General features: G+C 45.0%; 1 long non-coding RNA gene across 4 annotated transcripts; it reads left to right on the top strand.

The window, feature by feature from the left end:
- LOC308673085 lies at nt 1–24127 on the top strand. Of its 4 annotated transcripts, XR_014027572.1 has the most exons (8): nt 1–410; nt 975–1113; nt 1690–4312; nt 10929–11067; nt 11651–12048; nt 13884–14239; nt 22367–22505; nt 23089–24127. It is a non-coding gene; the product is annotated as an uncharacterized lncRNA (long non-coding RNA). The 4 variants fall into 4 exon arrangements; XR_014027573.1 differs by lacking the exons at nt 13884–14239; nt 22367–22505; nt 23089–24127 and adding an exon at nt 12201–13579; XR_014027574.1 differs by lacking the exons at nt 13884–14239; nt 22367–22505; nt 23089–24127 and having other exon boundaries at nt 1690–2492; nt 2646–4312; nt 11651–12183.
- Nucleotides 24128–24484: the final 357 nt, after the last annotated feature.

Genomic DNA, 24484 nt, shown 5'->3' with positions numbered 1-24484 from the left:
TCCTCTTAAAAGCGTACCCCACTCACTCCCGTCCTCCAAACCAAAATGTTTTCATTTAAGAATAGTTTTGCTTGACCTGCCCTGCTATCTCTTTAAGGAGATTGTACGTACGTACGTACGTTTCTTTTTAATAATAATAAAAAAAAATTGGAAGGCACCTTGGAGGTCATCTAGTCCAATCCCCTGCTTAGGCAGAACTTACAGAATCACAGAGTTGGAAGGGAGCCTGGTGGCCATCCAGTCCAACTCCCGCTCAAGCAGGAGACCTTACAAAACCGCACACTTGGAAGGGACCCTGGAGGTCATCTAGTCCACCCCAGTGCTCAGGAAGCCCTATATTATTTCAGACAGACAGCTGCTCAGTCTTTTGTTAAAAACTTCCAGCGTTGGAGCATTCGCCACTTCTGGAGGTAGGTTGTTCTACTGGTTAATTGTTCTAACTGTCAGCAAGTTTCTCCTTAGTTGGTTTTGGGGTGAGGCACATCATCACATTTCACATCATCAGTGAAAATCGGAGGAATATTATGCCACTGAAATTAGTTCAAATTAAGCATCAGGATAATTTTCAGGCGGAAACTCAGTTAACGAGAAGGACGATTGCCCTAGTCTTAAATCTTCTGAGAGTCGGGCAAAGAGCCACTCTCCAGGGTCCCGTCGCAGAGAAGGCCCTTTCCTAGGGGCCCGACGCTTTACTTTCGGGCCGGGGGTGGGTGGGAGTCAGAAACGACCTCCAGGGCCCTCTTAGCAGCAGAATCCAAAACAGAAAGGAGGACACGAGACAGGCAAGTGGGTAGCTTTGCAGCAAGCAGGCGGCATACGAAACCCAGCATGGTTCCGATAGTATTTTGGGTCCTATCGAGTCAGCACTGTTTTTCCGAGCATAGGGGCAACTTCAGTAGCTGTTTTGCATTTGTCTTTAGCCCTCTTTTGGGCAAGAAGCAGTCTGAGTAACACTCGTTTCTCCCACTTTCTAGAACTAGGCCGCTCGACGGATGCAGGCGTAGAGCCCTTCTGCGAAGACGTTTCATCAGCCTGCCCCTTGGAAAGCGAAACACCAAGGAGACCACCCTATCCTTTGGGCCACGGGGGACAGCGAGAGCTTGGAGTTTAGAGGTGAGGAGTCGGTGTTTTGTGTTACGTGCCTACAGTCCGCTCTGATCTTCTCGGCAGCGCTCTCCATCGCTTCTGGCTCTGCCAATGCTGTAACTATCTGTTTTGTTGTTGAGATATAATGTGGCATCTGCCTTTTTCACAAGGAGTAACAAACTTTCCAGGCCCCTGCCGATAATTTCTTTAAAATAAAACATTTGCCTTTTAAAATACTGCCACAACGTTGTTACGCTCTGCCAGATTTTGTCTACGCTAGTTAGTAGCAGAATATCCACAGAGACTTGTATCGCCTGAAAAGCAGTCGGGGAGCAGTTAGCCAGAGGGCCGCTCTGTAGTCGCAGAGCGCCTCGTGAGCCACAGGGAAGCCCATCCTTTACCAGAAGGAAGAAAGGAAAGATTTTTTCTAAAAGGAAAACAAAAAAAATGTAAGCTTTTAAGCAACTCTATATTCTCTCCAAGGGGACTTTTTTCACCTGCAGTCTCAGTCTGAGGCTCTGGTGTCTCAGTTTGCCTTTCCAATCCACTTAAGCAAAACCTTTACACGAAACGATATCATAATTCACTTCTCTTAACGGACAGGAGTAGAAGAGGAGTCGCTTCACCCACACGGCCTAGAGAGGAAGGAAAAGATCTACCGCCCGATCGGTCCTGTCCTCGCCAACGCGGTTGGCCTCGGGAAGGTTCATTCACTCAGCTTTCGACAGACCATCCACAGAAAACTTCAGGGGCTTCCTAGATCACGGTAGCCCCAGCATTCGGTTTCAGCTTAACACGAGGCGTACACCAGGCTGGCGCGGCCAATTCAGGAAACCGCAAATTCCCACTCGGGTTAACGCGTGAACCCCGTTCGTTCAGGAAAGCAGGACCGTCTGCTACCAGGGACGACTTCCCATCGCCCAGTGCGCTCACACAGAGAGGGCCTCCTCAGGGTGCCGTCGGCCAGACAATGTCGGCTGGCGACCCCCAGGGGGAGGGCCTTCCCTGTGGGAGCACCAGCCCTTTGGAACCAACTCCCTCTTGAGCTTCGGATGGCCCCGGACCTCCGGTCCTTTCGCCGTGACCTCAAAACTTTTTTCCATCAGGCTGACCTGGATTGATGATGGGGTTTTTAAATATGTTTTAATTTTTAACTGTGTAGTCAATTTATTTTGGGGCTATTTAATTCTTTTTTATTTTTTGTATTGTTTTTTATTGTTGTTAGCCACCCTGAGTCCTTCGGGAGATAGGGCGGCATATAAGTCCCAAAAATAAATAAATAAATAAATAAATAAAGCTGCCGCCCTCGTTACCGCTGAGCAGGCCTCGCCCGCGCCCTGGAGGCCAACCCTTCCGCCTCCTGGGATGCAAACTTGCTGCAGCCGTGCCTTTTCGTCTCCTAGCAGGTGGGTTCTTTTGCTCTGCTTTGATCTGCTCTGCTTTCCTCAACCCATTTTTTGCTGCTTTCATCTCCTGCCTTCTCTGTAAATGTATGTGAAAGCTGATGAGAAGTAAAGTTTTAGTATTTACCGAGAAAAAAAATATTGTTATATGTATAGTCATGTGCTGCAGCTGTAGATGGAGAAATAAGTCTGTGGAGCCAGCGTGAGAGGATGGGGTTTGGTCTTTGTGGAAACCGAGTTGGTGGAAAGATCTGAAGAGACTCTAAAAGGACCAGCCGTCCGCAGGGAAAATAAATCCTTCCATTCCCCACTATCTAATCAGAGGCGAAGCGGGTTTTCAGACGAGAGGCGAAACATCTTCAGAAATGAACGGGATTCCTTTCGCGTCTGGAAAAAGGATCTTTGGGATAACCACGACTCGGATGACTCAAACATACAAAGAAACCATTTGAAAATATTAAACACGGAACATATCGCTAGGGAACAAAAAATCATTTTTAATGAGAAAAGTACATTTGTGGAAAGTAAGCCTACATAGCACATACATATATCTTAAGAAGGTAAAATATGACGTCTCATTCCAAATCCTATTTTGTATAATATATAGGAGTCAAAATAACATTAAATAATTAGGTTGAAAAATCAAACCAGGAGTACTTTAATTTTTATTTTATCGATATAATTAAAGCCTAAAGGCGAGGATCTGGAGAAAAGGCAACAACAAACCAATATCGGGCGAAGACGCCTTTGTCTGCATTCTGCAACGGCCAAGGATTAAAATTAATTTATTCATATTCTAAAGATAAGATAAGCGGGGAATTTTCAGAAAAAGACAATTGCTTGCGTGCGGAAGGGTCAGTCTGAATTTGCATTCCCACATGCGTAAGAACGCACACACAACCGGAATAATTTAAAATAGTCAAACGGTCACAAATCTACCATTCTAAACAAAGACGCGTTAGGAAGCCTTCCTTTTTAAAAGAAACCTTACTTCAACTTCCCGTTTTACGTAAGCTCCCCAGCGTTTCCATCCCAATTATCGATCAGGTCCACGCTTCTCAAAATTTAGCAATTCTGCTAGTATCCGCTATTTCCCATATCGTTAACCAGTAATTTCCTGGGAAATTAACAAGGACGCAACAAAATGTTTTTTGCATAGCAAGATAACTTTCCGAATCCTTCCGTCAAAAAATAAATACATTAAAAAAATAAAAAACCTTTTTAACGGCATTTTTAAATCATTATATATTATTAAAATTATTAATATTAACAGGCCAACGTAGGGCTTAATTCGCTTTAAGGCTTCTGAAGAAGGATTTGTTCTTCTGCGCCTGCGTTGCAGCAAACGGGTTCCGTTTTAACATTAATATTAATAATGAGGCGTTAATATTCATATGTAATAATAAAGCATTAATAAAAAGGAGAAGTTAAAACGCCATTAAAAAGGATTTTTTGTTTCGGCGGCAGCAATACCCCGTTTGACCACAGGAGGGCACCGTATTCCGTCCAACACCATTAACATAGAGGCCGCGGTAGGTCTTTGGCCTAAGATCGGGACACCGAGAAGAGAAGCCCCAAAAAGCGCAGAGCGTCAGCCAAAGCGTCACCATTCTACGCGTCAGCCGGCTCGTTCTTCACGAATAATCTCCGAGAGACCTTCTCTGCCCAACGCACTTCCTGTTCGTCGATATCGGCCGTCCTCCAGTTCTTTGAAATAGGACCTTTCCATCACGGCCGACTTGCGGTCATTTCTTCTTAGTCATCGCCCAAGTTCCTTTCGCGGCGACCTTGCGGGCACGGCGGAATTCACGTCCGATCAACAAGTTAGTAGACCGTCCATTTAAAACGCTACTAAAAATATTTTTTTTATTTTCGCGGCCGCAACTCCCGCTTTGACGACAGGATGGCAGTTTTCCGTCCCATAACATTATCACCGAGACCACGGTAAACCTTTTCGAAGGGCTCAACGCCACTATCGCTAAGGGACGGAAAACAGTGCCCTCCTGTGGTATACGCCGGCGTAGCAGCCACCAAAATAAATCAACCTTTCAAATGGCGTTTTAAGATTATTATTCTCTATTAATCAAACCTTATCAATATTAGTTCCTCTTATTCTGCGCCTGTGTCTCAGCAAAAGGGTCACCCGTCCCCCTATTCATATTAATAAGGCGGTAATAATAAAGAAAGGTAATAACCTCAAAACGCCATTTAAAAAGGATTATTTCCTTCGGCGGCCGCAATACCCGGTTTTACCACAGGAGGGCACGGTTTTCCGTCCCATAGAATTATCATTGAGGACGTCGTAGGCCTTTTGCCTAGCATCGGGACTCCGATAAGCGAAGCAACAAAGGGCAGAGCGTCCCCTTTCACAGAGACCTTCCCAGCATGGCGCACTTCCTGTCCGTTTAAACACCGTCCCCCCGGGCCTGTGAAAAATTACCTTTCCATCATGGCTGACTTCCGGTCCTTTCTTCTTAATCATCCCCCTAACTTCCGTTCCCAGGATGGCGGACTTCCTGTCCTGTCAAATTTGCAGTCCTCCAGGGCCTATTGGTACGTTCTTCTTAATTATCCCTCCAACTTCCGTTCCCATCATGGTGGACTTCCTGTCCGTTAAATTTGCAGTCCCCCAGGGCCTTTTGGTCCGTTCTTTTTTATCATCCCCTAACTTCCGTTTCCATCATGGCCGACTTCCTGTCCGTTGAAATTTGCAGTCCCCCAGGGCCTATTGGTACGTCCTTGTTAATTATCCCTCCAACTTCCGTTCCCATCATGGGGACTTCCTGTCCGTCAAATTTGCAGTCCCCCAGGGCCTTCTGGTCCGTTCTTTTTTATCATCCCCCTAACTTCCGTTTCCATCATGGCCAACTTCCTGTCCGTTGAAATTTGCAGTCCCCCAGGGCCTTTTGGTCCGTCCTTCTTAATCATTCCCCCCCAACTTCAATTGTGCTTAATGGGGTTTAATGTGGGTTAATTGTTATTAATGGGAGTTAATGGGATTAATAATGGTCAATTGTTGTTAATGGGGTTTAATAGGACTAATAGTGGTCAATGGGGGTTAATGGTTGTTAATGGCGGTTAATGGGTTTTAATGGAGTAAATTGCGAGTCAATGGGGGTTAATGCACTTAATGGTGGTTTATGGGGGTCAATGGTGGTTTATGGGCATTAATGGGGGTTAATGGGTGTTAATTGTGGTTAATGCAGTTAATGTGGGTCAATGGTGGTTTAAGGCGGTTAATGGTGGTTAATGAAGGTTAATGGGGGTTAATGGGTGTTAATGAAGTTAATGGGGGTCAATGGTGGTTTATGGGGGTTAATGGTGGTTAATCAAGGTTACTGGGGGTTAATGGGTGTTAATGCACTTAATGGGGGTCAATGGTGGTTTATGGGGGTTAATGGGTGTTAATGAAGTTAATGTGGGTCAATGGTGGTTTATGTGGGTTAATGTTGGTTACTGAAGGTTAATGGGGGTTAATGGGTGTTAATGAAGTTAAAGGGGGTCAATGGTGGTTTATGGGGGTTAATTGTGGTTACTGAAGGTTAATGGTGGTTAATGGGTGTCAGTGCAGTTAATGGGGGTCAATGGTGGTTTATGGGGGTTAATGGGTGTTAATGCAGTTAATGGGGGTCAATGGTGGTTTAAGGGGGTTAATGGTGGTTAATGAAGGTTACTGGGGGTTAATGTGTGTTAATGCACTTAATGGGGGTCAATGGTGGTTTATGGGGGTTAATGGGTGTTAATGAAGTTAATGGGGGTCAATGTGTGTTAATGCACTTAATGGGTGTCAATGGTTGTTTATGGGGGTTAATGGTGGTTAATGAAGGTTACTGGGGGTTAATGGGTGTTAATTCACTTAATGGGGGTCAATGGTGGTTTATGGGGGTTAATGGGTTTTAATGAAGTTAATGGGGGTCAAGGGTGGTTTATGGGGGTTAATGGGTGTTAATGGGGGTTAATTGTGGTTAATGCAGTTAATGTGGGTCAATGGTGGTTTAAGTGGGTTAATGGTGGTTAATCAAGGTTACTGGGGGTTAATGGGTGTTAATTCACTTAATGGGGGTCAATGGTGTTTTATGGGGGTTAATGGGTTTTAATGAAGTTAACGGGGGTCAAGGGTGGTTTATTGGGTTTAATGGTGGTTTATGGGGGTTAATTGTGGTTAATGCAGTTAATGTGGGTCAGTGGTGGTTTAAGGGGGTTAATGGTGGTTAATGAACGTTAATGGTGGTTAATGTGTGTTAATGAAGTTAATGGGGTCAACGGTGGTTTACGGGGTTAGGGTTTTAGTCACGACTTTGTTTGCATCTGGGTGTTTATGTTTATATTTGATGTTTCTAAAGGATATCCCTTTGAGATATCTATATTAATGTACATTGAATATTAAATTTCTAATTGAAATAAATTGTGTACTTTTTATTAAGAAATGATAAATATAAATTGATATAAAAATTAGTATAATTTATTTTGAAAATGTATATAACATATTGGTGCTTTATAGGTTTATCATTGAAAGTATGGATAAAATGGGGGAGAGAAGTTGGAACTCATGGAATTTATTGATTTGTTTGCCATCCATCTAACTTTGTAGAACTTTGTGCAAAGCAAGTCAGGGTTAGGAAGGGCAGGAGATTCCTCCCTTTCCTCTCCAGGTTGCAGGGTGGGGGGAAGCCCGCCCACCACCCAGAGGTAAAAGAAAGGAAAAGCAGGTCTCTGGGGGCAACAGGAGACTTGGGTCTTTGCAGAGTCCAGCTTGCAATTTTGCTAACTTCCCCAATCACAGCTGCACCGACTGAGGTAGCAGTCCTGTGGGTGAGGAGGAAGGGTAAGAGGCCAGTTCTACAAAGGCCTGCAGTGGAGAAAGAAGGTTATGTTCCCTGGATTTGCAGCCTAGAGCCTCCCCCGGATTTATTTATTTATTTTATTTTTATTTTTATTACATTTATATCCCGCCCTTCTCCGAAGACTCAGGGCGGCTTACAAGCTTAGCAGTGGGTGACCTACCCTGTTGTGGCTGTTAAGAAGGAACTCAGGAAAACAGATAAGTTGTCCTTGAGGATTTTTTTTTCCTTTTTTGCCGGTTTCAGCAAGGTTAAGGCTTTTCCTTTTAAAGAGTTGGGGATGGAAATTGAGTAAGGTTGGGAGCCGAGTCGGGAGCAAGAGGCAGCGGGGAGACACGGTGGGAGGTCGCGACGGCCACCACTCTCAATATTGCAGTTTTGGTGGGAAATAGCAGGAGGGACCTTTCCAAGGGCCTTCCCAGAAGCAGAGCTTGGCAGTCTACCGGGAAGGGCCCTTTCTGGCGTGCTTGCCAGGCCGTGCAGCAGAATCTTCGGATGGTGCTTGCGGGCCCCACTTTGCAGGCATTTAGAGACAAGATAAGAAGGCATGTCCTTTGGCGAACTTTTGATTTCTGAACAATCCTCTTGTGTAATTATAAGACCGATTTCAATGGCATTAATGTTTATAGATTACAACGTTAGTGTTTTTTGTGAAGAACTTTGACGGTAGAAAAAACAAAAGCCGCCTAGATATAAAATAACTTAGAAACAAATGTAAAATTAGAAATAACTATAAACATAGATTACATCTTAAACCTTAGCGTGCTACACTCTAGGAATAAACATAACTCTAAATCAAATTTTGCAAATCATCAGGCTTAATTGCTGTCCACACTTTTAAAATAAAACAATACAGAAGCATAACTGTAACGGTGCCTGCCTGTACTTTTCTCTTTTCTTTTTAAATCAAGTGAAAATCAGAGCAACATTACGCCACTGAAATTAGTTCAAATTAAGCATCAGGATAGGTTTCAGGTCGTAGCTCAGTCCAAGAGATGCACAATTACCCTATTCTTAAATCTTCTGAGATTCTTTTGGCAGCCACCAAAAGAAATAAATCTTTTAAATGGCATTTTAAGGTTATTCGTTATTATTTAAACTTTAATAATATTAATAGGGCATCATAGTCCCCCTTAACTTTGTTTAAGGCTTTTGAAGCAGGACTCCGTCTGTGCCTGCGTTGCAGCAAACGGACCTCCCGTTGCCCTATTAATAATAAGTTGTTAGTAATAAAAATACAGAAAAATAACGGTAAAATGTCATTAAAAAGTTTTATTAATTGTGACCGGAACACAGGACGGCACTATTTTCAGTCCTCCAAGTAGTACGGAACAGGCACAGAAGAAGGAATCCTGCTTCAAAAGCCTTTAAAAGGTTTCTTTCTTTTGGTGGCTGCTGCAATATACGGTTTGACAGTCTCCCGTCCCATAGCATTAGCAATCGTGGGCATCGTAGTACGCCTTTTAGATGGCCTCAGTGCTATCTCTAAGGGACAGAAAACCGTGTTCTCCGTCGGTCCAAGCGGGTACGGCAGCCACCAAAAGGAATAAATCTTTTAAACGGCATTTTAAGATTATTATTCTTTATTAACAGAACCTTATTAATACTATTTAATTCTGTGCCTGTGTCTCAGCCATCTGTCACCCTATTAATATCAATAATGCATTATTATTAATATTAAGATTAATAAGGCGTTAATAATAAAGATGGAGAATAATAACCTTAAAATCCTATTTAAAAGGTGTATTTCTTTTTGGCGTTCGCAATACCCGGTTTGACCACAGGAGGGCACGCTTTTCCGTCCCATCGCATTAGTATCGATGCCCCCGTAGGCCTTTTACCTAGGATCGGGACAGCGAGAAGCGAAGCCCCAAATCGCGGAGCGTCAGCCAAAGCGTCGCCGCTCTACCCTTCTCCGAAAAGGACGAGCCGCTCCCGTCGGCCTTCTGCGCACGTGCGCCGTCTCGTTCCTCCCGTGTAATCTCTGAGAGACCTAGGGCCGGCGGACATCCCACCCAGGACTTTTGAAATAGGTCCTTTCCATGACGGTTGACTTCTGGTCATTTCTTTTTGATCATTCCCCTAACTTCCTTTCAGAGAGAGACATGTTCATGGTGGGCTTCCTGTCCTTTCCACGATGGCCGTTTTCCGGTCCATTCTTCTTAGTCATCCTCCAACTTCCTTTCGCGGCGACTTTCTGGGCCCGGCGGACTTCACGTCCGATCAACGTTAGACCGTAGATTTAAAATGCCATTTAAAAGGTTTATTTCTTTCGGCGGCCGCAATACCGGATTTGGCCACAGGAGGGCACGGTTTCGCGCCCCATAGCATTAATATTGAGGCCGTCGTAGGCCTTATGCCTAGGATGGGGACACCGAGAAGCGAAGCGACAAAGCGCAGAGCGTCCCCTTTTACAAAGACCTCGAAACGGCCGACTTCCTGTCCGTTCCTTTTAGTCTTCCTGGCCAACTTCCTTTCGCTGCTACTTTCTCGCCACGGCGGACTTCCTGTTAGCTCAGCCGCGCCTTCTGTTGTGCTGCAAAGATCGCGGAGCTCCTTTTTAGAGCTTGGGCCGGCACTCAAGGTGTTTTGGCGTCCGGGTCCGGAATGGCGTTCCGTCCCGTCTCGGGGGTCTCTTCGAAGGCTGTCAAGCAAGGCAGCCGTTTGATGGTGTTTTCCCAGTGCCCAACTCCCGGATGTAGAAGAACGAGTGGCGCTTCTCTGTATAAGGTCTTAATAGGTTCCTCTTAAAAGTGTACCCCGCTGACCCCCGTCCACCAAACGAAGATTTTTTCATTCAAGAATAGTTTTGCTTGACCTGCCCTGCTATTTCATTAAGGAGATTGTACGTACGTACATTTCATCATCATAAGGGACCTTGGAGGTCATGTAGTCCAATCCCCTGCTTAGGCAGAACTTACAGAATCACAGAGTTTGAAGGGACCCTGGTGGTCATCTAGTCCACCCCCATGCTCAGGAAACCCTATACCATTTTAGATAAATGGCTGCCCAGTCTCTTCTTAAAAACATCCAGTTTTTGAGCATTCACCACTTCTGGAGGCAGGTTGTTCCACCGGTTAATTGTTCTAACTGTCAGGAAGTTTCTCCTTAGTTCTAGGTTTTTGGGTTGAAGCACATCATCACATTTCACATCATAAAGTGGAAATCGGAGCAAAATTATGCCACTGAAATTAGTTCAAATTAAGCATCAGGTTAAGTTTCATGTGGAAACTCAGTTAAGAGCCGCTGTCCAGGGTCCTGTCACAGAGTCCGGTAGGTATGCAGAGAAGGCCTTTCCTAGGGGCCGATGCTTTACTTTCTGGCCGGGGGTGGGTGGGAGTCAGAAATGACCTCCAGGGCCCTCTTAGCAGCAGAATCCAAAACAGAAAGGAGGACACGAGACAGGCAAGCAGGTAGCTTCGTAGCAAGCAGGCGGCATAAGAAAACCCAGGGTGTTTCTGATAGTATTTTGGGTCCTTTTGAGTCAGCACTGTTTTTCCGAGCGTAGGGGCAACTTCAGTAGCCGTTTTGCATTTGTCTTTAGCCCTTTTTGGGGCAAAAAGCAGTCTGTGTAACACTGGTTGCTCCCACTTTCTAGAACTAGGCCGCTCAGTTGATGCAGGCACGGAGCCCTTCTGCGAAGACCTTTGATCAGCCTGCCCCTTGGAAAGTTAAACGCCAAGGCGACCACCCTATCCTTTCGGCCAGGGGGGACAGCGAGAGGTTGGAGTTTAGAGGTAAGTAGCCGGTGTTTTGTGTTACGTGCCTACGGTCCGCTCTGATCTTCTCAGCAGCACTCTCCATCGCTTCTGGCTCTGCCAACGCTGTAACGATGTATTTTGTTCTTGAGATATAATGCGGCATCTGCGTTTTTCACAGAGGGAGTAACAAACTTTCCAGGCCCCTGCCGATACTTTGTTTAAAATCAAAGATTTGCCTTTTAAAATACCGCCACAACGTTGTTACGCTCTGCCAGATTTTGTCTACGCTAGTTAGTAGCAGAATATCCACAGAGACCCTTATTGACTGAAAAGCAGTCTGGGAGCAGTTAGCCAGAGGGCCGCTCTGTAGTCACAGAGAGCCTCGTGAGGCACAGGGAAGCCCATCCTCTACGAGAAGGAAGAAAGAGGAAAGATGTTTTGCTAAAAAGAAAACAAAACAATAAATAAATTGTAAGCTTTTAAACAACTCTATATTCTCCCCAAGTGGACTTTTTTCACCCGCAGTCTCAGTTTGAGGCTCCGGTGTCTCATTTTGCCTTTCCAATCCACAAGCAAAAAATTTAAACGAGACGATCTCCTAATTCACTTCTCTTAACAGACAGGAGTAGAAGAGGAGTCGCTTCACCCACACGGCCTATAGAGGAAGGAAAACATCTATTGCCCGATCGGTCATGTCCTCGCCAACGTGGTCGGCCTCGGGAAGGTTCGTTCAACCAGCCTTCGACAGACCATCCACGGAAGACCTCAGGGGCTTCCTAGATCACGGTAGCCCCAGCATTCGGTCTCGGCTTAACACGAGGCGTACACCAGGCCGGCGCGGCCGATTCAGGAAACCACAAATTCCCACTCGGGTCAACGCGTGAAACCTGTTCGTTCAGGCAAGCTGCCGCCCTCGCTACTGCCGGGCAGGCCTCCTCGCCTGCGCCCTGGAGGCCAAGCCCTTCTGCCTCCCGGGATGCAGACTTGCTGCAGCTGTGCCTTTTTGTCTCCAAGCAGGTGTGTTCTTTTGTTCCGCTTTGATCTGCTCTGCTTTCCTCAACCCATTTTTGCTGCTTTCATCTCCTGCCTTCTCTGTAAATCTACGTGAAAGCTGATGAGAAGTAAAGTTTTAGTATTTACCGAGAAAAAAAATATTGTTATATGTATAGTCACGTGCTGCAGCTGTAGATGGAGAAATAAGTCTGTGGAGCCAGCGTGAGAGGACGGGGTTCGGTCTTTGTGGAAACCGAGTCGGTGGAAAGATCTGAAGAGACTCTAAAAGGACCAGCCGTCCGCAGGGAATATAAATCCTTCCATTCCCCACTATCTAATCAGAGGCGAAGCGGGTTTTCAGACGAGAGGCGAAACATCTTCAGAAATGAACGGGATTCCGTTCGCGTCTGAACAAAGGATCTTTGGGATAACCAAGACTCGGACGACTCAAACATACAAAGAAACCATTTGAAAATATTAAACATGGAACATATCGCTAGGGAACTAAAAAAATCATTTTTAATGAGAAAAGTACATTTGTGGAAAGTAAGCCTACATAAGGGACGTGGTGGCTCAGTGGGTTAGGACGCTGAGCTTGTCGATCAGAAGGTTGGCAGTTTGGCGGGTCGAATCCCGAGTGCCGCGTAACAGAGTGAGCGCCTGTTACTCGTCCTAGCTTCTGCCCACCTAGCAGTTCGAAAGCACGTAAAAATGCAAGTAGAAAAATAGGGACCACTACGGTGGGAAGGTAACAGCGTTCCGTGCGCCTTTGGCGTCTAGTCATGCCGGCCACATGACCACGGAGACGTCCTCGGACAAACGCTGGCTCTTCGGCTATGAAACGGAGATGAGCACCGGCCCCTAGAGTCGGAAACGACTAGCACGCATGTGCGGGGGAACCTTTACCTTTACCTTTAAGCCTACATAGCACATACATATATCTTAAGAAGGTAAAATATGACGTCTCATTCCAAATCCTATTTTGTATAATATATAGGAGTCCAAATAACATTAAATAATTAGGTTGAAAAATCAAACCAGGAGTACTTTAATTTTTATTTTATCGATATAATTAAAGCCTAAAGGCGAGGATCTGGAGAAAAGGCAACAACAAACCAATATCGGGCGAAGACGCCTTTGTCTGCATTCTGCAACGGCCAAGCATTAAAATTAATTTATTCATATTCTAAAGATAAGATAAGCGGGGAATTTTCAGAAAAAGACAATTGTTTGCGTGCGTAAGGGTCAGTCTGAATTTGCATTCCCACACGCGTAAGAACGCACACACAACCGGAATAATTTAAAATAGTCAAACGGTCACAAATCTACCATTCTAAACGAAGACGCGTTAGGAAGCCTTCCTTTTAAAAAGAAACCTTACTTCAACTTTCCGTTTTACGTAAGCTCCCCAGCGTTTCCATCCCAATTATCGATCAGGTCCACGCTTCTCAAAATTTAGCAATTCTGCTAGTACCCGCTATTTCCCATATCGTTAACCAGTAATTTCCTGGGAAATTAACAAGGACGCAAGAAAACGCTTTTTGCATAGGAAGATAACTTTCCGAATCCTTCCGTCAAAAAATAAATACATTAAAAAAATAAAAAAAACCTTTTTAACGGCATTTTTAAATCATTCTACATTATTAAAATTATTAATATTAACAGGCTAACGTAGGGCTTAATTCGCTTTAAGGCTTCTGAAGAAGGATTTGTTCTTCTGCGCCTGCGTTGCAGCAAACGGGTTCCGTTTAAACATTAATATTAATAAGGAGGCGTTAATATTCATATGTAATAATAAAGCATTAATAAAAAGGAGAAGTTAAAACGCCATTAAAAAGGATTTTTTGTTTCGGCGGCAGCAATACCCCGTTTGACCACAGGAGGGCACCGTATTCCGTCCCACACCATTAACATAGAGGCCGCGGTAGGTCTTTGGCCTAAGATCGGGACACCGAGAAGAGAAGCCCCAAAAAGCGCAGAGCGTCAGCCAAAGCGTCACCATTCTACGCGTCAGCCGGCTCGTTCTTCACGAATAATCTCCGAGAGACCTTCTCTGCCCGACGCACTTCCTGTTCGTCGATATCGGCCGTCCTCCAGTTCTTTGAAATAGGACCTTTCCATCACGGCCGACTTGCGGTCATTTCTTCTTAGTCATCGCCCAAGTTCCTTTCGCGGCGACCTTGCGGGCACGGCGGAATTCACGTCCGATCAACAAGTTAGTAGACCGTCCATTTAAAACGCTACTAAAAATATTTTTTTTATTTTGGCGGCCGCAACTCCCGCTTTGACGACAGGACGGCAGTTTTCCGTCCCATAACATTATCACCGAGACCACGGTAAACCTTTTCGAAGGCCTCAACGCCGCTATCGCTAAGGGACGGAAAACAGTGCCCTCCTGTGGTATACGCCGGCGTAGCAGCCACCAAAATAAATCAACCTTTCAAGTGGCGTTTTAAGATTATTATTCTCTATTAATCAAACCTTATCAATATTAGTTCCTCTTATTCTGCGCCTGTGTCTCAGCAAAAGGGTCACCCGTCCCCCTATTCATGTTAATAAGGCGGTAATAATAAAGAAAGGTAATAACCTCAAAACGCTATTTAAAAAGGATTATTTCCTTCGGCGGCCGCAATACCCGGTTTTACCACAGGAGGGCACGGTTTTCCGTCCCATAGAATTATCATTGAGGACGTCGTAGGCCTTTTGCCTAGCATCGGGACTCCGATAAGCGAAACAACAAAGGGGAGAGCGTCCCCTTTCACAGAGACCTTCCCAGCAAGGCGCACTTCCTGTCCGTTTAAACACCGTCCCCCCGGGCCTTTGAAAAATTACCTTTCCATCATGGCTGACTTCCGGTCCTTTCTTAATCATCCCCCTAACTTCCGTTCCCAGGAAGGCGGACTTCCTGTCCTGTCAAATTTGCAGTCCCCCAGGCCCTATTGGTACGTCCTTCTTAATTATCCCTCCAACTTCCGTTCCCATCATGGCGGACTTCCTGTCCGTTAAATTTGCAGTCCCCCAGGGCCTACTGGTACGTCCTCAATTATCCCTCCCACTTCCGTTCCCATCATGGGGACTTCCTGTCCGTTGAAATTTGCAGCCCCCCATGGCCTTCTGGTCCGTTCTTTTTTATCATCCCCCTAACTTCCGTTTCCATTCATGGCCGACTTCCTGTCCGTTGAAATTTGCAGTCCCCCAGGCCCTATTGGTACGTCCTTCTTAATTATCCCTCCCACTTCCGTTCCCATCATGGGGACTTCCTCTCCGTTGAAATTTGCAGTCCCCCAGGGCCTTCTGGTCCGTTCTTTTTTATCATCCCGCTAAATTCCGTTTCCATCATGGCCGACTTCCTGTCCGTTGAAATTTGCAGTCCCCCAGGGCCTTCTGGTCCGTTCTTTTTTATCGTCCCGCTAACTTCCGTTTCCATCATGGCTGACTTCCTGTCCGTTGAAATTTGCAGTCCCCCAGGGCCTACTGGTACGTCCTTCTTAATTATCCCTCCAACTTCCGTTCCCATCATGGGGACTTCCTGTCCGTCAAATTTGCAGTCCCCCAGGGCCTTTTGGACCGTTCTTCATCATTCCCCCCCCAACTTCAATTGTGCTTAATGGGGTTTCATGTCGGTTAATTGTTATTAATGGGGGTTAATGGGATTAATAATGGTCAATTGTTGTTAATGGGGTTTAATAGGACTAATAGTGGTCAATGGGGGTTAATGGTTGTTAATGGCGGTTAATGGGTTTTAATGGAGTAAATTGCGAGTCAATGGGGGTTAATGCACTTAATGGTGGTTTATGGGGGTCAATGGTGGTTTATGGGCATTAATGGCGGTTAATGGGTGTTAATTGTCGTTAATGCAGTTAATGTGGGTCAATGGTGGTTTAAGGCGGTTAATGGTGGTTAATGAAGGTTAATGGGGGCTAATGGGTGTTAATGAAGTTAATGGGGGTCAATGGTGGTTTATGGGGGTTAATGGTGGCTAATGAAGGTTAATGGGGGTTAATGTGTGTTAATGAAGTTAAAGATGGTCAATGGTGGTTTATGGGGGTTAATTGTGGTTACTGGGTGTCAATGGTGGTTTATGTGGGTTAATGGTGGTTAATGAAGGTTAATGGGGGTTAATGGGTGTTAATGAAGTTAAAGGGGGTCAATGGTGGTTTATGTGGGTTAATGGTGGTTAATGGTGGTTAATGGTGGTTAATGGCTGTCAGTGCAGTTAATGGGGGTCAATGGTGGTTTATGGGGGTTAATGCAGTTAATGTGGGTCAATGGTGGTTTAAGGGGGTTAATCGTGGTTAATGAAGGTTACTGGGGGTTAATGGGTGTTAATTCACTTAATGGGGGTCACTGGTGGTTTATGGGGGTTAATGGTGGTTAATGAAGGTTAATGGTGGTTAATGTGTGTTAATGAAGTTAATGGGGGTCAATGGTGGTTTATGTGGGTTAATGGTGGCTAATGAAGGTTAATGGGGGTTAATGGGTGTTAATGAAGTTAATGGGTGTCAATGGTGGTTTATGGGGGTTAATGGTGGTTACTGAAGGTTAATGGGGGTTAATAGTTGTCAGTGCAGTTTATGGGGGTCAATGGTGGTTTATGGGGGTTATTGGGGGTTAATGAAGGTTACTGGGGGTTAATGGTTGTTAATGCACTTAATGGGGGTCAATGGTGGTTTATGGGGGTTAATGGGTGTTAATGAAGTTAATGTGGGTCAATGGTGGTTTAAGGGAGTTAATGGTGGTTAATCAAGGTTACTGGGGGTTAATGGGTGTTAATTCACTTAATGGGGGTCAATGGTGGTTTATGGGGGTTAATGGGTGTTAATGAAGTTAACGGGGGTCAAGGGTGGTTTATTGGGTTTAATGGTGGTTTATGGGTGTTAATGGGGGTTAATGCAGTTAATGTGGGTCAATGGTGGTTTAAGCGGGTTAATGGTGGTTAATGAAGGTTACTGGGGGTTAATGTGTGTTAATGCACTTAATGGGTGTCAATGGTTGTTTATGGGGGTTAATGGTTGTTAATGAAGGTTACTGGGGGTTAATGGGTGTTAATTCACTTAATGGGGGTCAATGGTGGTTTATGGGGGTTAATGGGTTTTAATGAAGTTAATGGGGGTCAAGGGTGGTTTATGGGGGTTAATTGTGGTTAATGCAGTTAATGTGGGTCAATTGTGGTTTAAGGGGGTTAATGGTGGTTAATGAAGGTTAATGGTGGTTAATGTGTGTTAATTCACTTAATGGGGGTCAATGGTGGTTTATGCGGGTTAATGGTGGCTAATGAAGGTTACTGGGGGTTAATGGGTGTTAATGCACTTAATGGGGGTCAATGGTGGTTTATGGGGTTAATGGGTGTTAATGAAGTTAATGTGGGTCAATGGTGGTTTAAGTGGGTTAATGGTGGTTAATGAAGGTTACTGGGGGTTAATGGGTGTTAATTCACTTAATGGGGGTCAATGGTGTTTTATGGGGGTTAATGGGTTTTAATGAAGTTAACGGGGGTCAAGGGTGGTTTATTGGGTTTAATGGTGGTTTATGGGGGTTAATTGTGGTTAATGCAGTTAATGTGGGTCAATGGTGGTTTAAGGGGGTTAACGGTGGTTAATGAACGTTAATGGTGGTTAATGTGTGTTAATGAAGTTAATGGGGTCAACGGTGGTTTACGGGGTTAGGGTTTTAGTCATGACTTTGTTTGCATCTGGGTGTTTATGTTTATATTTGATGTTTCTAAATTATATCCCTTTGAGATATCTATATTAATGTACATTGAATATTAAATTTCTAATTGAAATAAATTGTGTACTTTTTATTAAGATGATAAATATAAATTGATATAAAAATTAGTATAATTTATTTTGAAAATGTATATAACATATTGGTGCTTTATAGGTTTATCATTGAAAGTATGGATAAAACGGGGGAGAGAAGTTGGAACTCATGGAATTTATTGATTTGTTTGCCATCCATCTAACTTTGTAGAACTTTGTGCAAAGCAAGTCAGGGTTAGGAAGGGCAGGAGATTCCTCCCTTTCCTCTCCAGGTTAGGGGGGGGAGCCCGCCCACCGCCCAGAGGTAAAAGAAAGGAAAAGCAGGTCTCTGGGGGCAACAGGAGACTTGGGTCTTTGCAGAGTCCCGCTTGCAATTTTGCTAACTTCCCCAATCACAGCTGCACTGACTGAGGTAGCAGTCCTGTGGGTGAGGAGGAAGGGTAAGAGGCCAGTTCTACAAAGGCCTGCAGCCCGAAAGGCAGTGGAGAAAGAAGGTTACGTTCCCTGGATTTGCAGCCTAGAGCCTCCCCCGGATGGGTGACCTACCCTGTTGTGGCTGTTAAGAAGGAACTCAGGAAAACAGATAAGTTGTCCTTGAGGATTTTTTCCCCTTTTTTGCCGGTTTCAGCAAGCTTAAGGCTTTTCCTTTTAAAGAGTTGGGGATAGAAATTGAGTAAGGTTGGGAGCCGAGTCGGGAGCAAGAGGCAGCGGGGAGACACGGTGGGAGGTCGCGATGGCCACCACTCTCAATATTGCAGTTTTGGTGGGAAATAGCAGGAGGGACCTTTCCAAGGGCCTTCCCAGGAGCAGAGCTTGGCAGTCTACCGGGAAGGGCCCTTTCTGGCGTGCCTGCCAGGCCGTGCAGCAGAATCTTCGGATGGTGCTTGCGGGCCCCACTTTGCAGGCATTTAGAGACAAGATAAGAACGCATGTCCTTTGGCGAACTTTTGATTTCTTGTGTAATTTTAAGACCGATTTCAATGGCATTAATGTTTATAGATTACAATGTTAGTGTTTTTTGTGAAGAACTTTGACGGTAGAAGAAACAAAAGCTGCCTAGATAAAAAATAACTTAGAAACAAATGTAAAACTCTAAATCAAATTTTGCAAATCATTAGGCTTAATTGCTGTGCACACTTTTAAAATAAAACAATACAGAAGCATAACTGTAACGGTGCCTGCCTGCAACAGCAGTACTTTTCTTTTTAAATCAAGTGAAATTCAGAGCAACATTACGCCACTGAAATTAGTTCAAATTAAGCATCAGTATAGGTTTCAGGTCGTAGCTCAGTCCAAGAGATGCACAATTACCCTATTCTTAAATCTTCTGAGATTCTTTTGGCAGCCACCAAAAGAAATAAATCTTTTAAATGGCATTTTAAGGTTATTCCTTATTATTTAAACTTTAATAATATTAATAGGGCATCATAGTCCTCCTTAACTTGGTTTAAGGCTTTTGAAGCAGGACTCCGTCTGTGCCTGCGTTGCAGCAAACGGACCTCCCGTTGCCCTATTAATAATAAGTTGTTAATAATAAAGATACAGAAAAATAACCATAAAATGTCATTAAAAAGTTTTATTAATTGTGACCGGAACACAGGACGGCACTATTTTCAGTCCTCCAAGTAGTACGGAACAGGCACAGAAGAAGGAATCCTGCTTCAAAAGCCTTTAAAAGGTTTCTTTCTTTTGGTGGCTGCTGCAATATATGCTTTGACAGTCTCCCGTCCCATAGCATTAGCAATCGTGGGCATCGTAGTACGCCTTTTAGATGGCCTCAGTGCTATCTCTAAGGGACAGAAAAACGTGTTCTCCGTCGGTCCAAGTGGGTACGGCAGCCACCAAATGGAATAAATCTTTTAAACGGCATTGTAAGATTATTATTCTTTATTAATAGAACCTTATTAATACCATTTAATTCTGTGCCTGTGTCTCAGCCATCTGTCACCCTATTAATATCAATAATGCATTATTATCAATATTAACATTAATAAGGCGTTAATAATAAAGATGGAGAATAATAACCTTAAAATCCTATTTAAAAGGTGTATTTCTTTTTAGCGGTCGCAATACCCGGTTTGACCACAGGAGGGCACGCTTTTCAGTCCCATCGCATTAGTATCGATGCCCCCGTAGGCCTTTTGCCTAGGATCGGGACACCGAGAAGCGAAGCCCCAAAGCGCAGAGCGTCAGCCAAAGCGTCGCCGCTCTACCCTTCTCCGAAAAGGACGAGCCGCTCCGGTCGGCCTTTTGCAATGTGCGACATCTCGTTCCTCCCGTGTAATGTCCGAGAGACCTTCTCGGCCCGGCGAACTTCCTGTCCGTCGATATCGGCAGTCCCCCAAGACTTTTGAAATAGGACCTATCTATCACGGCTGACTTCCGGTCCTTCCGTTTTTGATCATTCCCCTAACTTCCTTTCAGAGAGAGACTTCGGCATGGTGGGCTTCCTGTCTGATGAAATCCGTCGTCTCCCAGGGCCTTTGAAAAACCACCTTTCTATTCAATAGCATTAGCATGGAGGCCATCGTAGGCCTTTTCGAAGTTATTACTAATAATGATAGAGAAAAATAACCTTAAACGCCATTAAAAAAGGTTTCTGTTTCGGCGGCCGCAATACCCGGTTTGACCACAGGAGGGCACACTTTTGCATCCCATAGCATTAGTATTGATGCCCCCATAGGCCTTTTGCCTAGGTTGGAAACACCGAGAAGCGAAGCCCCAAAGCGCAGAGCGCCAGCCAAAGCGTTGCCGCTCTATACTTCCTCGAGAAGGATGAGCCGCTCCCGTCGGCCTTCTGCGCATGTGCGCCGTCTCGTTCCTCCCGTGTAATCTTCGAGAGAACTTCTCGGCCCGGCTGACTTCCTGTCTGTCGATATCGGCCGTCCCCCAGGACTTTTGAAATAGGTCCCTTCCATGACGGCTGACTTCCGGTCCTTTTTGATCATTCCCCTAACTTCCTTTCAGAGAGAGACATCGGCATGGTGGGCTTCCTGTCCTTTCCACGATGGCCGTTTTCCGGTCCATTCTTCTTAGTCATCCTCCAACTTCCTTTCGCGGCGACTTTCTGGGCCCGGCGGACTTCACATCCGATCAACGTTAGACCGTAGATTTAACATGCCATTTAAAAGGTTTATTTCTTTCGGCGGCCGCAATACCGGTTTTGCCCACAGGAGGGCACGATTTCGCGACCCATAGAATTAATATTGAGGCCGTCGTAGGCCTTTTGCCTAGGATGGGGACACCGAGAAGCGAAGCCACAAAGCGCAGAGCGTCCCCTTTTACAAAGACCTCGAAATGGCAGACTTCCTGTCCGTCCCTTTTAGTCTTCCCGGCCAACTTCCTTTCGCTGCGACTTTCTCGCCACGGCGGACTTCCTGTTAGCTCAGCCGCGCCTTCTGTTGTGCTGCAAAGATCGCGGAGCTCCTTTTTAGAGCCGGGGCCGGCACTCAAGGTATTTTGGCGTCCGGGTCCGGAATGGCGTTCCGTCCCGTCTCGGGGGTCTCCTCGAAGGCTGTCAAGCAAGGCAGCCGTTTGATGGTGTTTTCCCAGCGCCCCACTCCCGGATGTAGAAGAACGAGCGGTATGGCACTTCTCTGCATAAGGTCTTAATAGGTTCCTCTTAAAAGTGTACCCCGCTGACCCCCGTCCACCAAACGAAGATGTTTTCATTCAAGAATAGTTTTGCTTGACCTGCCCTGCTATTTCTTTAAGGAGATTGTACGTACATACGTTTCTTTTTAATAATAATAATAATAGTTTCTTAATAATAATAATAATAATAATAATAATAATAATAATAATAATAATAATAATAATAATAATAATAATAATAATAATAATAATAATAGGAAGGGACCTTGGAGGTCATCTAGTCCAATCCCCTGCTTAGGCAGAACTTACAGAACCACAGAGTTTGAAGGGACCCTGGTGGTCATCTAGTCCACCCCCATGCTCAGGAAACCCTATACCATTTTAGATAAATGGCTGCCCAGTCTCTTCTTAAAAACATCCAGTTTTTGAGCATTCACCACTTCTGGAGGCAGGTTGTTCCACCGGTTAATTGTTCTAACTGTCAGGAAGTTTCTCCTTAGTTCTAGGTTTTTGGGTTGAAGCACATCATCACATTTCACATCATAAAGTGGAAATCGGAGCAAAATTATGCCACTGAAATTAGTTCAAATTAAGCATCAGGTTAAGTTTCATGTGGAAACTCAGTTAAGAGCCGCTGTCCAGGGTCCTGTCACAGAGTCCGGTAGGTATGCAGAGAAGGCCTTTCCTAGGGGCCGATGCTTTACTTTCTGGCCGGGGGTGGGTGGGAGTCAGAAATGACCTCCAGGGCCCTCTTAGCAGCAGAATCCAAAACAGAAAGGAGGACACGAGACAGGCAAGCAGGTAGCTTCGCAGCAAGCAGGCGGCATAAGAAAACCCAGGGTGTTTCTGATAGTATTTTGGGTCCTATTGAGTCAGCACTGTTTTTCCGAGCGTAGGGGCAACTTCAGTAGCCGTTTTGCATTTGTCTTTAGACCTTTTTTGGGCAAAAAGCAGTCTGTGTAACACTGGTTGCTCCCACTTTCTAGAACTAGGCCGCTCAGTTGATGCAGGCACGGAGCTCTTCTGCGAAGACCTTTGATCAGCCTGCCCCTTGGAAAGTTAAACGCCAAGGCGACCACCCTATCCTTTCGGCCACGGGGGGCAGCGAGAGGTTGGAGTTTAGAGGTAAGTAGCCGGTGTTTTGTGTTACGTGCCTACGGTCCGCTCTGATCTTCTCAGCAGCACTCTCCATCGCTTCTGGCTCTGCCAACGCTGTAACGATCTATTTTGTTCTTGAGATATAATGTGGCATCTGCGTTTTTCACAGAGGGAGTAACAAACTTTCCAGGCCCCTGCCGATACTTTTTTTAAAATCAAACATTTGCGTTTTAAAATACCGCCACAACGTTGTTACGCTCTGCCAGATTTTGTCTACGCTAGTTAGTAGCAGAATATCCACAGAGACCCTTATTGACTGAAAAGCAGTCCGGGAGCAGTTAGCCAGAGGGCCGCTCTGTAGTCACAGAGAGCCTCGTGAGCCACAGGGAAGCCCATCCTCTACGAGAAGGAAGAAAGAGGAAAGATGTTTTGCTAAAAAGAAAACAAAACAATACATAAATTGTAAGCTTTTAAGCAACTCTATATTCTCCCCAAGTGGACTTTTTTCACCCGCAGTTTCAGTTTGAGGCTCCGGTGTCTCAGTTTGCCTTTCCAATCCACAAGCAAAAAATTTAAACAAGATGATCTCCTAATTCACTTCTCTTTACAGACAGGAGTAGAAGAGGAGTCGCTTCACCCACACGGCCTAGAGACGAAGGAAAACATCTATTGCCCGATCGGTCATGTCCTCGCCAACGTGGTTGGCTTTGGGAAGTTTCGTTCAACCAGCCTTCGACAGACCATCCACGGAAGACTTCAGGGGCTTCCTAGATCACGGTAGCCCCAGCATTCAGTCTCGGCTTAACACGAGGCGTACACCAGGCCGGCGCGGCCGATTCAGGAAACCACAAATTCCCACTCGGGTCAACGCGTGAAACCTGTTCGTTCAGGCAAGCTGCCGCCCTCGCTACTGCCGGGCAGGCCTCCTCGCCTGCGCCCTGGAGGCCAAGCCCTTCTGCCTCCCGGGATGCAGACTTGCTGCAGCTGTGCCTTTTTGTCTCCAAGCAGGTGTGTTCTTTTGTTCCGCTTTGATCTGCTCTGCTTTCCTCAACCCATTTTTGCTGCTTTCATCTCCTGCCTTCTCTGTAAATCTACGTGAAAGCTGATGAGAAGTAAAGTTTTAGTATTTACCGAGAAAAAAATATTGTTATATGTATAGTCACGTGCTGCAGCTGTAGATGGAGAAATAAGTGTGGAGCCAGCGTGAGAGGACGGGGTTCGGTCTTTGTGGAAACCGAGTCGGTGGAAAGATCTGAAGAGACTCTAAAAGGACCAGCCGTCCGCAGGGAATATAAATCCTTCCATTCCCCACTATCTAATCAGAGGCGAAGCGGGTTTTCAGACGAGAGGCGAAACATCTTCAGAAATGAACGGGATTCCGTTCGCGTCTGGAAAAAGGATCTTTGGGATAACCACGACTCGGACGACTGAAACATACAAAGAAACCATTTGAAAATATTAAACACGGAACATATCGCTAGGGAACAAAAAAATCATTTTTAATGAGAAAAGTACATTTGTGGAAAGTAAGCCTACATAGCACATAGATATATCTTAAGAAGGTAAAATATGACGTCTCATTCCAAATCCTATTTTGTATAATATATAGGAGTCCAAATAACATTAAATAATTAGATTGAAAAATCAAACCAGGAGTACTTTAATTTTTATTTTATCGATATAATTAAAGCCTAAAGGCGAGGATCTGGAGAAAAGGCAACAACAAACCAATATCGGGCGAAGACGCCTTTGTCTGCATTCTGCAACGGCCAAGCATTAAAATTAATTTATTCATATTCTAAAGATAAGCAGGGAATTTTCAGAAAAAGACAATTGCTTGCGTGCGGAAGGGTCAGTCTGAATTTGCATTCCCACATGCGTAAGAACGCACACACAACCGGAATAATTTAAAATAGTCAAACGGTCACAAATCTACCATTCTAAACGAAGACGCGTTAGGAAGCCCTACTTTTAAAAAGAAACCTTACTTCAACTTCCCGTTTTAC

The sequence above is a fragment of the Vipera berus genome, assembly GCF_964194415.1.
Source record: "Vipera berus genome assembly, chromosome: 11".
Taxonomy (NCBI): Eukaryota; Metazoa; Chordata; class Lepidosauria; order Squamata; family Viperidae; genus Vipera; species Vipera berus.
The sequence above is the reverse complement of the archived record's forward strand: the minus strand, read 5'-3'. Positions and strand labels throughout refer to the sequence as shown.